The sequence below is a fragment of the Polyodon spathula genome, chromosome 17, assembly GCF_017654505.1.
Source record: "Polyodon spathula isolate WHYD16114869_AA chromosome 17, ASM1765450v1, whole genome shotgun sequence".
NCBI classification, from domain to species: domain Eukaryota; kingdom Metazoa; phylum Chordata; class Actinopteri; order Acipenseriformes; family Polyodontidae; genus Polyodon; species Polyodon spathula.
In genome coordinates, this window is record NC_054550.1 from 35,257,737 (window position 1) to 35,264,683 (window position 6,947).

Consider the following 6,947-nt stretch of genomic DNA (forward strand, 5'->3'; position numbering starts at 1 on the left):
AGCTGCAAACCGGAGAGCGCTGTTATAGGGGCGACAATCTAACTCCTGCTGCTGAATTGCCTCGCCCCTGCTTGGTAACGATTGGATAAGGAGGGTGTGAAGCGAGCTATCATTGGATATTTTGTTTTTCTGTCTCGGTTAGAGACCCCCTGTTTAGGTTGAGTTGCAGATAAGACTGTAGCCGCAAGTGGCATGAATCTAGGATGGGGGTGTGTGGTCCAGACTCCTCTTTTGAGACTGGAGGATATTTGGGACGCTTGGGAAAAGCTGCTCTGAGCAGGGAATGTGGTGAAATGCGCCCTGTTGACACATTCCCTTATTTTGTTAGAGACAAGCAATACACAATTTATCACTCGGTATCATGTGTCTTTATTATTGTACACAGAAAAAAAAACACACACACACACACACACACCTTTTTGATAAAAGCATCAAACATACACAAACATATAAACAAACGACAGTCAATATTAATTGGAATGAATTGTCATACTGTATTCATTAACGATGATCTCATTTGGTGTATAAATACATTTAGCCACATTAGCGTTTTAGCAAGTGCAATTTTGGCAGCTGCTTGATTTATTGCTTTCTCGTTAATTTTGATTGCATTGGACAAACAAACAGAAACCCTTGCGATATGTAAACAGGCTATCCTATCCTATGCTTAACCCTATCCTATGCTTGATCCTACCCTATGCTTGATCCTACCCTATGCTTTATCCTATCCTGTGCTTAACCCTACCCTATGCATGATCCTATCCTATGCTTGATCCTATCCTATGCTTGATCCTACCCTATGCTTGATCCTATCCTATGCATGATCCTATCCTATGCTTGATCCTATCCTATGCTTGATCCTATCCTATGCTTGATCCTATCCTATGCTTGATCCTATCCTATGCTTGATCCTATCCTATGCTTAACCCTACCCTATGCTTGATCCTATCCTATGCTTGATCCTATCCTATGCTTGATCCTATCCTGTGCTTAACCCTACCCTATGTTTGATCCTATCCTATGCTTGATCCTATCCTATGCTTGATCCTACCCTATGCTTGATCCTATCCTGTGCTTAACCCTACCCTATGCTTGATCCTATCCTATGCTTGATCCTGTCCTATGCTTGATCCTATCCTATGCTTGATCCTACCCTATGCTTGATCCTATCCTATGCTTGATCCTATCCTATGCTTGATCCTATCCTATGCTTGATCCTATCCTATGCTTGATCCTACCCTATGCTTGATCCTAGCCTATGCTTGATCCTGTCCTATGCTTGATCCTATCATATCCTTGATCCTACCCTATGCTTGATCCTACCCTATGCTTGATCCTATCCTATGCTTGATCCTGTCCTATGCTTGATCCTACCCTATGCTTGATCCTATCCTGTGCTTAACCCTACCCTATGATTGATCCTATCCTATGCTTGATCCTATCCTGTGCTTAACCCTACCCTATGCTTGATCCTATCCTATGCTTGATCCTATCCTATGCTTGATCCTACCCTATGCTTGATTCTATCCTGTACTTAACCCTACCCTATGCTTGATCCTATCCTATGCTTGATCCTATCCTGTGCTTAACCCTACCCTATGCTTGATCCTGTTCTTGATTAGTTTGTTCTGCAGATGGCGTGCAGGTGCCTGGTGTGTGGTCTGTAATATTTTATGCATCTCCCTCCCTATTGCAAGTCAGTTTCAGTCATAATAACATTGTAATGGTGTTAATTAGAGAGAGTGGTGGTAATTAGAGACACAGTGCAAAACTGGCTCACTTGTGCGGGAAATGCTAACAACCGTTTGGACAAGTTTTTTTTCTGATCACCGATAAAGACTTCTAGTCGAAAGGTCAGTCCTATTAGCTTGTTCTAGTATTTCTATATGTAGGCTGCTTGCTTTCTACTGACAGAGAAGTTTACTGTTGCAAGTTTGTTCGCTCCACTCCTCGGTTATTCATTTCCAAAGAGCATTCTCAATCACTGCCTCGCCACAGACACGGGAACCTCGCAGGAACCCGAGTCAAGGAGGCATGGCTAATGGAACTAATTGGTAATAACTAGCTGTGCAGAGGAGAGGTGAGGATTGAATGGGGCCTTTAATTAGTTTTGAGGTTAATTGCACGCCCAAGCGTAATTAGCAGCGTCATGTTAATGATGTAATACTTCCTGCTAGATGATGCATGAATGAAAGAGTTGTGAAGTCTTGAATCACAGTCCGTGTGGCAGTGCCGTCAGTGCTGCGGGGTCACGTCACAGAGCATTGACGTCATTGATGAAGACACGTCACAGAAATGTTTGCCATTGAATTAAGTTTAGTTTTGAATTACTATATTACTGCCTTATTTCTTTAAGGAACAGCATTCTTTCAAAATCATTAAAGACACATCTCTCATCTGAACAAGAAGAGTTTCTATAGCAACTCAATAGCAGCTTAGTAGAGATACCTAAATGCAGTTTGAGTATATTTAGCATTGGTTGTTAAGCGGCTGATGTACTGTACGTGTCATCTTGTCCAGTCAAGAGGCAGTTCATTCCGAGTGACAAATACAGGCACAGCGTGCTCCTCCGGAGACTGGTCTACAGAGAGTAGGTAGATTGTTCAGAAGAGAGAATGACGTTTTATGTAGCATGCGTGTATGTGAATGGAAATGGGAGTCTCGTTTCTGCTTAATGAACCTTCTAGGAGATTGCCCACCCAGCCATTCTCACATTAGCCACGCATGTCATCACAGAGTCCCATTGACGACGACTCAGAGATCTCACATTCCCACACACTCAACGCAAGTCATTGTCTATCGTCAGCATGAGGGCTGGATCACTGCAACAAACAACAACAGCAGCCCGTGTCACTGTGCAAGGGTCAAGATGAAATCTGACCAATGCACAGACAAGCACTGAACCATCTGATTGGTGCAACATCTCAGCAAGCACGAGGCAGTCACATTCTAGAGAGGGTGCAGGGAATTCCGATTTGATTTTAAAAGAACCTTTGAAGTGCCAGCAGTGGCTGATCCAAATACCATCAAGATAGATTATTAAAATGTGTGGTGAGGTCTGGAAAATCAAAATCTAACAGCGCATGCAAGCTGCTACAGTCCAGTGTCTGTAAGCGTTATTAATACAAGTGGTCTTCCAGTGACCTCCTGAGCCAGGCAGGAGTCCCGACAGGCTTCACTCGTCTTTGACAGCTTCACTCGCCTCCACGCTGGAGCAGCTGGGAGTGCCTGCATTGCACTGGGAGTCAGAGATCAAGCCGCAGCTCAGCAGAGTGAGCCAGCGACAGGCCTGTTCCTCTGCTCTGTATGGTTACCCAGACCTCTCTGTGCTGCTGTACGCTCACATCAACACCCTTTCTGATTACTGCGAGAGGAGGCTGCCATGGCAACCAACTCATCTGTAAAAGAGTTCCAAACAAAACGCTTTGATGCAATGAAACAAAAACTGGCATTTCTCAATACAGCTGTGTTCATTTTTTCATTTCAGCTGAAAGAGGACCACTGTTCTTTTACTGTGCAATTGTGTAATTCTGTTACTCACCGGAAAGCAGGTTTGTTTAAGGCTGCTTTAGGACACGGAGAGGGACAGGCTGGGCAGGGTATCTGTACTGATGACACGGAGAGGGACAGACTGGCAGGGTATCTGTATCGAGGACACGGAGAGGGACAGACTGGCAGGGTATCTGTACTGAGGACATGGAGAGGGACAGGTTGGGCTGGGTATCTGTACTGAGGACATGGAGAGGGACAGGCTGGGCTGGGTATCTGTACTGAGGACATGGAGAGGGACAGGCTGGGCTTGGTATCTGTACTGAGGACATGGAGAGGGACACATGGAATGGTGGGTGGGGGGAATCTTGAGATGATCCAAAGCACACTCATGCAATTAAATATACAAGGAAGGGAAGACTTCAAGCCAGGACAATTGTGTACATTATTGGTAATGTAAGAGCATACAGTATATGACAATTCAAGTTTCAGCATTTAAGTAAGATAGCAAAGTACAGCAGTGCTCACAGGACCAGTTCTATTAAAAGCCATTGATGTGTTATCGAGGTTGAATGAGCAGCACAGTAAAGCCCCTCTATGTAGCTATTCTTTAGAGAGGAGAGGAGTGATGGGAGGGGTCCCCACTGCTACTCGTACTGTGAGTGATAATGAACTTGATTAAAATGCACAGGGTTTGAAGTGAATGCACGCTGGAACAAGTGTTTTACTGGTTAGCGTGCAGACGAGACTGGGGTGCTGTTGAAAAGGAGGTAACTACTGTTTTTGGAGGTGAGGTTAGTGCTGTGAATCGCAGGGGAGTATAGAGTTCAGCTGCACTCGGATTTCGTTAACACGAAATACCCACAATATTATTTAATTAATTACATTACAGGGTCACACTGATAAAGGATTCGTTTATAACACATCTATAACTGTGTCATGACAGTGATGATTAAGAAGGAACAGCAGTTTATTACAGCACAATTGAAACGCTGCATTGCTTGTGTAAGGCTTCTTGAAAGAATAATTTATAGGTACTGTGTCACTCAGCACTGTACCTGCCAGCCCCTTCTCCTGCTGTTTGCGGCCGGCTATCCCAAGGACAGAGGGGCACTGTGCAGTAGCGGAGGACAGTGAAAAGTCCCGAAAGAGGCGCGCTGCAGTATGTTTAAGTTGCACTTTGAGATGTGTCCGGGCCCACAGGGATTCAGCTCACAGATAACAGAGGCAGTGCTTTGACAGCTCGTCTGCAGCAGGGAATCTTCTCTCTGGGGAGACAGGCTATCTGTAGTCCTGTGGTTTCTATGTAAACTCCCTATGCAAGCTAAGGCTGTAAGTCTTCCTTTTGTATTTATTTCAGAATCTTCCAATTGATTTTAACATATATTATTCAATTGCAGCAGTTTGTAATGCATTGAGATACTAAATGATGAAATATTTTTGAAAAATGATAAAGATCAATGTATGACACTCTTTATGTTGAATGTAATTCTATACCCTGCCATTGTATTTTCAGTTACTATTTCATTTACTTAAAGCGGGGGTAGCCAAAGTTGAGCCTTCCACTCCTGGTCTTTGTTTCAACCCTGTTCTAAATGGTTTCATTGAACCAATTACTTCCATCCAGACCCTCAAGCAGCTCATTATATCCTTTTACCTGTTAAACATGGAGTGGAATTGGTCACCCCTGGATTAAACTGTAACTGTGCCCATGTGTCTTGTGAGCTGTTTCTATAGAATGGGTTCAACTGTGCTGTTTCTCTAGAAATCTCAATTCTTCTGATGACTGCATTGAGTCTATTCTTACCAACAGATCTCCAGTTGCAATGCAGACAGAGACAGACAGACAGACACACAGACTGTGTCACTACAATGGCAATGCAATGGTTCTATACTACAATATATTCAAATGATTTAAATATTGGCAGTATTTAACTCAATATGAATCCAGCTGGGGTTTACTGATGCACAGACCCCCTTATTAACATTGCTGCATATAAGAAGATACAGTGAACACAGTTTGAGCTGCAGTGGTGTGAGGCTGTAATTGGTGGAATCTTTGTGAGAACATTGTTGTATTTTGACAGTAATGTCACACAGGTACGAGAAAAAAACATTTGCATTCCAGTAATATCTCATGTAAGCAGGTCCCTTATAAATGTTTACCATGGTATTGTTGCTCTGTGTTTTTGCAGTGTTACCACGCTTTTGTCATTGTTATGCTGTGCATTTATCATAGTTTACCTTGGCTTGCCACGTCTATTAATATGCTTTACCATACCTCTCTATTCTTTACAACACTTCCCTATGCTTTACCTTGCTTTCACTGTGCTTTATTACACTTTGCTATGCTTTTACTATGGGAAACCTTTACAAGGGCTTGCATTTTAAAAACTATAAGCAGGTATTATGCTTTTTTATTTTGTAAAGTGGTGGATGCAGTGACAGGCAGACGGTAGCACCTGTGTATGTGTGTGTGTGTGTGTGTGTGTGTGTGTGTGTGTGCATGCACAGCTGCTCTATCCCACCTCGCCCAGCAGGGGTCCCTAATGGGCAGCGGTGGAGGGAAGCAGATTGACCACAAGCGCTGTGTCTTCTATACAGAGGGGCCCGGCAGCCACTGGTCGCCCCTGAGACGGGCTCCACTGCCAACTCTGATCTCGACGGGGGCAGACGGTAGCCATGGCGACCCTGCAGTTGGAATTACAGTTTTTAAATTGGCACCATCTGCTTCAATATTCCTGCAGCACGAGGCACGCTGGGGGCAGCTGCTCAGCACTCCACATGTCTAAGAAACACAGACCATTCGAATCCAAGCTAACACTGGCAACTCTGAGAGTAATGGTTTGCCTAAGACTTGAATGATGTCATTACTGTCCAGAGACTGTAAAGAAGATCATCCATTCCTTTAGCCCCTAAAGGGACACAAGGAATTGAGTGGATGTTCAAAGGATTTTTCTTCAAATGCATTTTGACTCAAGTACCACAAGGAAACTGACCATTTGGATGACCAGATCCAACTTGTCAGTATGTTTTAAACCTGTTACGTGCACCTAACTGCAAAAGTAAGAAAATTAATATGATTTGTATCTGTGGGACTCACATGTTCCTTGTACTCAGTCATAAGATATATACTGTGGTTCTATAAAGACAGGACTTAGACAATCTTGACATGTTTAGCTGGTAAGGCATGATAAGACTTTATTTGAAGTGGACACTGTGACGTATTCATCACACCTTCATAAAAGCTACAGAAAGCTGTATCACTTTGAAAACCCAGCATAGCATGCATACACATCTACAGCACTTTTCTAACATGTTATGTTATATTACAACATTATAAATTGAATTAATTAATGTATTCATTGTTAGATGTCAATAATTAGAAAAGGCGGAAATGGGTTACACACATGCTCTTAAAATGCTGCATTTCCACCTGCAGTGCTGTTATAAATACT